Below are 11,176 nucleotides of genomic sequence, written 5' to 3'. Positions count from 1 at the left end.
TATAACTTTAAATGGAGTAGAGAAGTAGGGAATTTCTGCAGAGGCACACTGTGGCAAGAGTGCAGGAAGTAAGTAAGAGGAGGGTTACACATCTGGTGCAATAGCAGTAAATTGCCAAGGGGTAATTCGAGTATTTGTGTGCAACAAAATGTATTAAATGGCTTTTTTGATAATAGCCAACAGAGCGAGTTTATAATTCTTTCACACCCTCGCAGTGTGAATGACCACACCTCTCATCTTCGAAGAGATTGTCCCAAAATGACCAATAATGCAGTACCTGTTTATACCAAGAGAGGGCAGTATTTAATGAAATGTTAGAATTTCGAAAGAAAGAAATAACCTCACAACACCACAAATAATTAGTACGTCATGCACAAATCCAGACCTGTTACAACACAAAGGTCATTTATGATAAGTATATTTTGTTATTTCAAAAAAAATATCTTAATTGTGCATGTTTCGTCATCAGGTCATCAGAAAAATGAAGCTGTACCCTGTGGAGGTGATGTTACACAAAGGGGTGTTCGCTTGTAAAAATAGTTGCGCATCTGCAAATGGCACTTTCGTTGAAGATGCATTTTAATATTTGATAGTAATATACACCTGTCTTCACAGCTTGTTTACTCAAATTCTATTCTGGTGTAAGGTTTTGAAACCTCCACCCACACAGAAAGTGATTAAAAACACTGCCCTGACCACAGGGATTTGTTTTCGAGATAACTAGATTCAGATCTTGTAAATCTTCTGGGGTTTTTTGGTTTTTTTTTATATATCTTTAGTAATCAATCAAGAGTGTGCTGTGCAATATAGTGACATTTGTGAGACTTCCTTTTGAAAAAGCCAACATGCAAAGTTGAGGTTGAGGTCAGAGGTTTTTTTCTTTGATAATTGACCGCTGTGGCTACATTTTTATCTGAAATATCGATAGTAACATTATATATTATTGTGGAGATTTTTTTTTCTAAATTGTGCAATTAATTTAACAGCAAGATTAAGATGTGCCAGGGTAAAATCTAGTCCAAGCTCAACTAGATAAACAAAGTCCCCCTCCATTGTAGATAAATTACATTTTTTTTTACTTCAAACATCTGCAAAGGCAAAGTTCTCCACCAACACAAAATACAAGATAACGATAATGTTGAGGGTAACCGTGCTCTTCTCTGTCCCTTTTGATAAAAACAAATAGCATAATTTACTGACTATTGTTAATAAACACCAAATTTGAAATCCCAAAGTTAATTATTTTATTTTTTTGTTAAATTAAAATTATTATTACAGCCTGTATAAATAGTCACATTAATGTCGTAATTGTACTCATTACACTTGCACACCAAAACCTCCAGATCCACAAATATTGGCCACTCGGCATCTAAAAGCCTATTTGTGAATGGAGAAGAGACGAGAATTACTTGCAAAAATTTCCAATGCCAAATGACTGAAAATAAGATTGAACACTGATTTAATCTTTAATCGCCATATAGTATTCGCAAAGACATACAATAGCTCTTAAGTTTTGCTTTTTTCCTTTTTGTAGCAGCATTAGCTTAGCAAATTATGAGCCGAAATATAAAGATATGATGATGTAACAGTCGATGATATGCAGTACAGTCATCCTACGTTGGAATACAGTGCCTTCAAACCCCTTCACACTTCTCAGTGCACCTGCTCAGGTGTTTTTACATATTTTGCCTGATTATGAATGTGTGGGCATGTTCAAACGGGCCTTGATTGACAAGATCCCTCAATCTAATATTTGAAGAATTTGTAGGTCATCATTTGAAGTTTAGTTTATTGTCAAAAATGAATTCCCAGCATATCCCTGCTCAACTTTAACCTGAGCAGAGATTTAATCAGCCAGGATAAGTGAAAATACCTGTGTGGGTATCCACTAGCTTGAGTAAATTTTCCATCCACCTTTACTTTAGAAAGGTCTATGGTGACGTACCATGAAATCGCCCAGCTGTATTTCATTGTAAGATCAATGAGAAAAGGTGACACTGATCACAAAATACATGAGACATGATACTCTGGAGGATGTAGACATGCACATGAACCAAGAAAGGTATCCAAAAAGTCCTATAATTAAAGATGTGTAAGTTGTTGTTAAAGAAATAGTTTGACATTCTTGGCTTTCTTTTCATGAGTTCAATGGGAAGATCGATGTACAGTCAATGAAAAGCTACCAGTAGCTAGTTAGCTTAGCTGAACGGCTGGAAACAGGGAAACAGCTAATATGACTGAAACTAAATCGACCTACTAGCACGACTGAGCTCACTTATCAAAATTGTATCTTTGTGGACAAAAATTGAAGGTTAAGGACAAGTTATAGCTGACTTACTGTCTGTAAGCTAAGCTAAGCTAAGCTAAGATAATGGGTTCCTTGCTGTAGCTTCATATTGAGTGTAAATGCGAGTGTTTTTCTTATGTAATTCCCAAAATGTCAAACTATTACTTTAAACTGTAAAAGAAGGGGTTGAGACACTTAAAACACTCCAAGTGTATTTTAAAAACAAGCTCAGCAGATATTCAGAAATGTTATTATCAGAAGAGCAGCTTTAACATTCCCCTAGCTATTTATTTAGATATTTTGACTTGTCATAGCAGGAAAACCACAGATGTAACTAATACATTCAGCATTCGCTATATTCAATCCCAGCATCCTTTCTTAACTGGAATGCTGCTGGGTAGCTTCCAAGGCGGCGGAGTGTACGATCAATTGCAGGTGGCGTTTTTGACTTATTAAATCTTCATTATGACAACAGAAGCCAACTTTGCAAATACATGTTTGTGTTTTATTTCAAAGTTAAACCTGCAATAACTGTTTTTTGTTTGTTGTTTTCTTTTTTTGTTGTTTTTTTGCCAACATTCACACTCTTTTAGCTCTGTCTTTGGTCTCCACCAACTCCTGAGGGAAACACCTGGCTCTTTTACTGCTGGATGCTCCACTCTGTTCAGCTAGTCATTAACTGTGTCTTTCTGCTGTTGAGTGCTGAGCAGGTAGTGTACAGCGTGTTTTTAAACCTTTTGAAGTGAAACAGCTGCCTGTTTTTGGCCGAAAATGACACGTTGAAGGCGGTGAGAGCAAACCAAAACAGAAAAGTTGCACATCGCAGAGCTAAACAATGAGCTGAAACTCACTATAAAAATGAGGGGAGCTTCAAATTCAGTTGATGATTTTCATTTGATACATTTTTGTGGGAAAAAAATCAGTTACAGGCGCTTTAAGTTTGATGCTAACGGCTGCATCAGAGCTAAGCTAACATCACTATCCCAGTGAACTGTCTCACAGATTCCCTGCCCTCTCAGACGAGGACATTTGAGGCTCACAGTCACAATCACCCTGTGAAAAACCCGGGATCCAAACGATTTCATACAACATGGAAATGCAGCCATTCTTAATGTCATTGATTTCACTTGAAAGTTTCTCGCCATGACATGTCAAACGTCAGCCATGTTGTTTATAGTAACCACTGTCTCCCTGTTTTGTTTGTTGATGTGTCCAAAGAGCAATTCACCAGTTTGAATAAGAGAAGACGCTGATTCTGTTTTTGTTTTTCTTTTCACACATGTCCAGTCTGGATCCTCTTGAGATAATGTTAGTACTGTGAGGATATGTGTGCTATGTTTAGATTTGTTTTTTGGGGGAGCAAGTGCAATGAAAAAGAGGTAAATCTTTGTGCAATCTTAGCTTTATCATTAAAGAGACAGTAGACAGCTGTCGATGTGAACAGCTGACAGTAACGACTGGAGAAGCGCAGCTCATTCTGTTGCAGTGTTGAGAAATGTCGAGTGGTAATTACTTAATTACCCCCACCTGTGAGTGTGTTTGCCTGTGTTACCATAGCCCGTAGCTATGCGTGTGAGATTTCCATTTCACGTCTCGGTGGAAAATACAAGCATTGCTGTTGGCGGACAGAGTTCTTCAATAATATCATTGGCACCCTGCAGACAGCACATCAGGATTTCGCTGACTCATGTTTTCCCTACATTTTACAGTGTGTGGCTGTTGTGGTCATGATAATGGTGATGCTTTGATAAGGGGTTTAAGTGGTTGACCTCCATTCAATGGGATGTCTTAATGTCTGTAGAACTGATGTAATTACTCATGACTGGTTAAATGATTAAAATTACCTGGTCTTTGATTTGATTTGTGTTTTCATTGCTGTGATTTTTTCCAATAAATAAATAAATAAACGAGTCTAATTAGAAACAGCCAGCACTGAAAGTGGAAGAAAACAGAACTGACAGATTTAGTTGGATAAATGTTTAAAAACCACACTGAGACTCATGGGAATCAGTCAGTTTTGTTGTTGCAATGGTGAATACTTCTCAGCCTGTGAAAACAGTTGTACAAAGTGAGGTAAAGTAAGGTCTTTTGTGACTCTATGGCCAGGCTGTCCAAAGTCTTTCCTTTGGAGGGCCAAAACTAAAACCTAATGGTCGGCCAGGGAGCAAAAGGACACATCAGTTGCATCGTGAAGATGCAAAATGGTACTACATGTTCCCTTAGCTGGCTTAGTGTCACTCTGCCTGCCATCCTCAGATTCTAAAAATGGCTTAATGTTTAGGGAACCTCCATTTTTAAGAGCATTTTTGCCTCACAAATAAATATTTTTAAATTTATATTTTAAATTTTGTTTGTTTTGGGGCTGCCTTGCTCTAAAGCGACTTTCTTCAAATTGAACAAAATAATCCTGGTGATGTCATCTTGATCTAAGCTTGATTTGTGTAATAATAAATAGCATATATATTGAGAGAATACTTTTATTTGACAGTTAGCTTAGCATAAAGAATGTAAACAAGGGGAAGAAGCTAGCCGGGAAGAAAATTTGCCTATCAGCACCCTAAAGTTCCCTATTTAACATGTAAATTAACTGTTTTTTATTTGTAAAGGGTAAAAAATATGAATATGAAAAAAGCACTGAAGAGCTTGGCTAGCTTTCCCCTTGCGTTCAGTCTTTATGCCAAGCTAAGCTAAAAGGCTGCTGACTCCAGCTCCAGTATTTAGCATGCTGGCATCAGAGTGTTATCGATCTATTTTTTTAACTTCCCAAAATGTCTATACTATTCCTTGAAAAAAGACAAGGGCGAGGACGGTCTATGTTTTGACTGTATTTTAGGAAAAGACTGGATATTTTGTCCTATGCTTTGATCAATCTTTTTCTGAATAAATACAGTGTAATATCAGAGACAGAGCAGGAGGGTTTACCTGTTTTAATTTGAGAAAGAGGGAGCTGCTCTCCAGTGAGCTGCTGTGATGTCATCTCAAGTCCCAATCGTGTGCTGAGCTGTACCCAGCCCAGACAGGAGGCAGACCGTGAGGAAAACACACCGGGCTGCTGAGAGGTATGAGAGGATGTGATGCACATGCTGAGAATTTCTGAAGACAGGATAGCCGAGTCACTGTGCATTTCAGGTAAGAGAGAAAAACAAACACTTGCTGAAGGGGAAGTATTTTATATACACACACAGATGCAGCTGCAGCATCTCTGGCAGGTTTCCTGCACTGTGTGTGTCATCGCAGCTGGGATACTTGTGCTGTAAGGGATGCATTTCGCCTGACACTAGATATACTGATGAATAATTGAACGTCCTATGGCAGTAGTTGTACAAATCACAGAATATTAAATCAGCAGATCACGAAACAATGACAATCCAGGGCAGCAGAAGGGGGTGGTGGTGCTGGCTTTAAGAGGCTTGCCCCTGCTGTGTCCATTCACAGGGATGGGATGGGTGTGGCAGGTAGCAGCAGACTACTTGTCCTTTCCATCCTCATCATGAATGTCATTTTCAGTCTTATTGATAGGTCTCTGTGCACAGGCCAGCTTCGCATGACGAAGGTCAAATATTAGATTAAGGAGCGCTTGTTGAGATCTGTGTTAATGAACTTGAATAACTGCCAATCATGCATGCGAATGTCTGTCAGTGTGGAACGGAAAAATCAGCAGCATGGATGTTCTTGCAGCTCTGTTATTGTTTTTAATATGTTAACTTATTTTTCATCACATGGAAGAATCAGTGTTTTATGTTTTTTTAGCTAAAATAAAGTGATCTTTGTGTGTTGCTACAGCTGTCAGAACAAACTGGATTCTGCCAGGGTTGTAGATACATTTTTAATATCCCAGATTATGAACACTTGAGTGGTTCCCCCCATTTTACCTCTACTCCTTCACAGCACTCCTGTAGGTACGCAGTTATTTTGGCACAAAGTTAAAATGGATGTTTGCTACAAGGGTCATGAATCTACTGCTGAATGGTCCCCAGGACCGCAAGATGAGAACACATTAAAACTATTGTTGTCTGTCAGTTTTCATATTGATTTTTAAAACTCTTTTGCTTGTGTTCAAAGGAGCCATTTGTGGGAGATGGTTAGAATTTGTGTTTAAAACATTAAAAAATGAACAAAAGTCAATGCAATTTGAAGAAACAACAGTTGATGTTGTGTCAAAGACTTTATGTAGTGTTGCAGAGAGATCTACCTAAGTTAGCATGTGATAGCCCGATAGCCCCATGTAGGTTCAGCTGGGAGATATATGCCAGTAGTGAGTTTGCTAGATTTTTTTTTACAAGCGCCATTCGATTTGTTTACTGTGTAATAAATTATCAAAATAAACTAAAGGTCAGTGTTCAGCCATGTTCACTCTCTCCACGGGCTTCACAGCTAACTGAGCCATGAGCTATTTAGCTAACAGTAGCTAGTTCAAGCCATGCATAGCCAGCAAAGAGCAGCGAGTGTCGGTCACTTTGGTGGTCTGCTGCCACCTGTATTTTTGGAGCTCTTCGTGATCTAGCAATGCTTCCGATCTGCAAGCCATTTTGGCATTGAGTTTTTACCCATTATGCTCTGAGACACCGAAGCAGTCCGTCTGACAATCTGAGAGCAGCTCCAAAATGTTTATATCTTTAAACTTAGGATAAATGTAACATTTCTGCATTAAAAAGTCTGAAAACAACTAAACCTTTGTTACATATGTTGTTGGGTTGTGTGCTTACATTATCCCAAATGTTTCCAACAATGTTCAAACCAGGAGAAATCCACAAGTTCAGTCGAGCTAACAGCGTGTTTCATTTGTTTGCCTGTCGCTGTAACTTCAGGGAGAGAGTGAGGAAAGAAACAAGCAAACGTGACTCAACGTTACGTGAAGAAAACCTTAAAAACATGACCTTGTTCGTGAACATTTCTGCCTGAATCATCAGCAGTTGTGTTTTTTTAACATTGAAGACAACAACTCCCATGATCCCACGCTACTTACTGTTCTGTCTTTTGTTTTATTTTTATTGAGAGATTACCAATTATCTCCTAGAAGCATTTCAGTGAGATAAATAGGACTTTTTTTGACAGTTTTCACTTGTTCCATTGGCAGATTGTTTTTCTGTACTTATTACAAGCAAGAAGCAGTGTGTATTCATTTTTTTGGAGGGGCTTTTTCCAGTGAACTTGTCTTGAAGACTGACAGTACAGTATCTATATTAATCTGCTGTTAACTAATGTCCATCCATTTCTTTCCACAGGCACATATTACATCTTATTTGACAGCCATGCTCCATCAAGCTAAGTGGAGGACATCTAACATGACACAGGAAGCAGTTCATGCAGGCTCAGCGGTGACCCTGGACCCTGCTGAAGCAAAAATCACTTCTGCAGTTTTGTCAGAGGAGTGAACCACCAGATGAGTCGTGTCCTGGACTCTTTCTGTGAATCCTTCTCAGTGGTTTTGGCAAAAGCGACCTCTGTAAATATTTACATGCCGTGTCAGGCAGCTCTTAGAGACAAGACGAATAACACCTTGAAGCAGATTGGATACGTCTCTGTGACCTTCTAACTCATTACAAGCCCGACAGGCAGGGCTGGATCTGAGACTGTTGTGGTTTTTTGGTTGCTGAAAACAGGAGAGAACTCGATCGGTAGCTGCTCTCCTCGTTGGTATTTTGTGCTGTGCCTCCCTTTCCCTGCTTGTCTATTTTTTTTCCCACTGCAAGACTTTTAAAGGAGAAAACCCAGATAAACATATTCCAGGAAAACACTTACTCACAGGCATCCACATTTACAAAGTTTGTGTTTTAGTCTCAAGAGTCAGGCTGTAAAACTGACTCTTTTCTAACCCTTTCAGAACCAACAGAAATGTAACTCCATGTGTTAAAAACATGAAAATCACTCCACGTATATTTTACAATACACGGCAATATATTGCAATTTTCCTGAATGTTTGCTAAATATAATGATCACACATCTCTTGCTCTTATATTAAGCTGCCAAATATACAGAAAATATGTGGTCATGTTTTTAAAATGTACAAAACAGCAATAATTTACATTTACTGCAATAAATTGCAAATATCTTTGCAGTGCACTCTAGAAATATACAGGATTGTTAAATGTCGGTAAAAATATTAGTGTATATAAATATATTTCTGTTGCATGAGTCATAGGAGTGTGTGTTACTTGTGCAAAATGCCAAATATATTACTGAGGATGATTGCGTAGAATAACTGTTTACACCTGTATCAACTGTCTTCTGACCTGTTTGCAAACACACACCACACACACACGATGGGCTGTGCCATGTGCTCCCAGCTGGTCGACATGTGGACCGTGAGAGTGAGCAGGACGGGCCGCAGGGCCATGGAGCTCACCGCCTACCCTCAGATGCTCCAGGGAGGCTACCACAGAGTGACCGGCCTCCACTACATGTCCTCCTTCTCTGACGCTGAAGACTGCTGCGACGACACCAGCTCAGGCAGCTCTCTCACCTTGGACTGGCAGACACAGGGGACAGATGGCTGACACTCGACCGAGAGGTGTTACAACACCGACATGTAAATAAACATGATGGGAATACACAGGAAATGTGGTGTATTTGCAATAAATGGTGTGAATGATGTTTGTTGTTTTTCTACAAATAATATCCTCTTTATTAACCTGTCATACAGGCGTGGAAGAAATAGTCAAACGTTTTATTTGAGTGAAATTTCTGCATTTGAAATCTAAATTTAGCAGCAGTGGAAAATAACTAAGTAGATTTACTCAAGTGCTTAAATACAGAGTGAACTTTACTTCAGTATTACAATGTTTTTGCCACTTTATACTTCAACTCCACTATAATTCAGAGGCAAATATTCAGATCAAAATATTTTTGCAATGATAAATTGTTATGTGCAATGGAATACTGTACACAGCAATTACCATTACCTCCACCTTGGCCACCTGCTATATTAAAATGCTGATTAAACATTAAAGCATCAGTGATAATAAAACAAATATGATATATATATATAATACCATTACGAAAGGAGATATTTTGCATCACGAGTACTTTTACATTAGATACTTTAACTTACCTGAGAATACTTCATGTACTTTTACTTAAATAAAACATTTGGATGCAGGACTTTTAATTGTATTTTTATTGTAAACTTTACTCCAGTGTTGTGCTTAAGAACAATTCTACTTTACTTAAGTATTCCCATTTTTAGTTACTTTAAACTTCTATTACATTTTGGAAGTAAATATTGTTACTTTGCAGATATAGATTATGAATACATGATATAAACCAGCTAATAAATTATGATGTATTATTAACGGCTAATCAGTATTAAAGCAATTCTATTGACATAACTCATTCTGCTGAATAAGTACTTAAACTTAGTATATTTTGATGCTAAAACTTGTAACTGCAACCGTAATACTTAGAGTACTTTAACACTGTGGTAGGCCTATTGATACTTTTTCCACCCCTGTACATAAAGTAGCAGAAAGTGGAGATAGTAAAGTAAAGTACATGTACCTGAGAATTATACTTAAGCATAAAAGTAAATGTACTTTGTCACTTTCACTTAGTGCTGTCGTCAATAAAATGTTTTCATAATAGTGTACTGTAGAAAATGATGACAGATTATGGTGTTGAGCAACCGAGGCACCGGATCATGGCAGCACAACAATCCAAATTTGGATGGAAATTCTCCTTGTTTTGCAACCAACTCTTCGACCCATATTTTGCCAGCAGTCTTAATCATTTTCCCAGTATGACCGCTAGTACACGCAAAAGAAAAGTCATGCTGGCTGCGACACTCAACCCTGAGTCAGATTAGTCTGAAGGGAGAGGTATTTCTTTGCCAACTTTATTACACACACGTACAAAGTTGTAACAGATGTTATCAGATTGATCTTACATTATTCAAACGAGAGTGATCACACTGTTTGCTTTAAGCCGAATGTAACAGTAGAAATGAACATTAGAACTTGAGGGGGGCACAAAAAGAGTAATTAATGATCTTGTAATCAGTATTTAACGAGGCTACCTGGTACCTATTCATTATTATGTTTCACTTTACTTGAGGGGGCACAAAAGAGTATAAAAGAGTTCAGTAATTAGTAATTAATGACTTTACCTGGTCTCTATTCAGTTTGTGTTTCGGTTTGTTTCACTTTGATTAAGGTGACACAGGAACAGTAACAAATGATTAAGTAATCAGTAATTAATATGTTTACAGTAAATACTCAGTAGTTTGTTTCATTTCACTTGAAGGTGCACAAAAAGAGTAACTACTGATTAAGTAATTAGTAATTAATAAGGCTACTTGGTAACTACTCACTATTACAGTATATGTCACTTTACATCAAAGTGCACAAAAAGCGTAACTAATAACTAATTAATTAGTAACTATTCAGTAATATGTTTTACTTGAGGGGGCACAAAAGAGTAACTAATGATTCAGTAATTAGTCATTAAGGAGTCTGCTTGGTAACTTTGCACTTGAGGAGGCACAAACACAAACAGCGTAACTTAAGTAATCAATAATTCATGAGTTGTTAGAAGTTTTTGTCACTCAGCGGTTGGTTCATAGTTAATCAGGAACAACTCATGAAGAAATGATTCAGAAATATACTATGTCCCATATATATATATGTATATATATATATATATATATATATATATGTATATATATATATATATATATATATATATATATATATATATATATATATATATATATATATATATGGTTGTCGAACCAGAGTTATTCCGAGATTACTCGTTAACGAATCATTAATTATCAAGTTGTTCCTCACTAGTTCCTTTGTAACTACTCACATTTTTGTGTACCTAATTGTAAAGTGCTACCGAAAGTTGAAATTTGAATAAAACAGCCAATAGTTAGTTTGTTTTCTAGTGTTA

This window comes from Pagrus major, chromosome 12, assembly GCF_040436345.1.
Source record: "Pagrus major chromosome 12, Pma_NU_1.0".
Classification (NCBI taxonomy): domain Eukaryota; kingdom Metazoa; phylum Chordata; class Actinopteri; order Spariformes; family Sparidae; genus Pagrus; species Pagrus major.
This window is presented reverse-complemented; position numbering follows the sequence as displayed.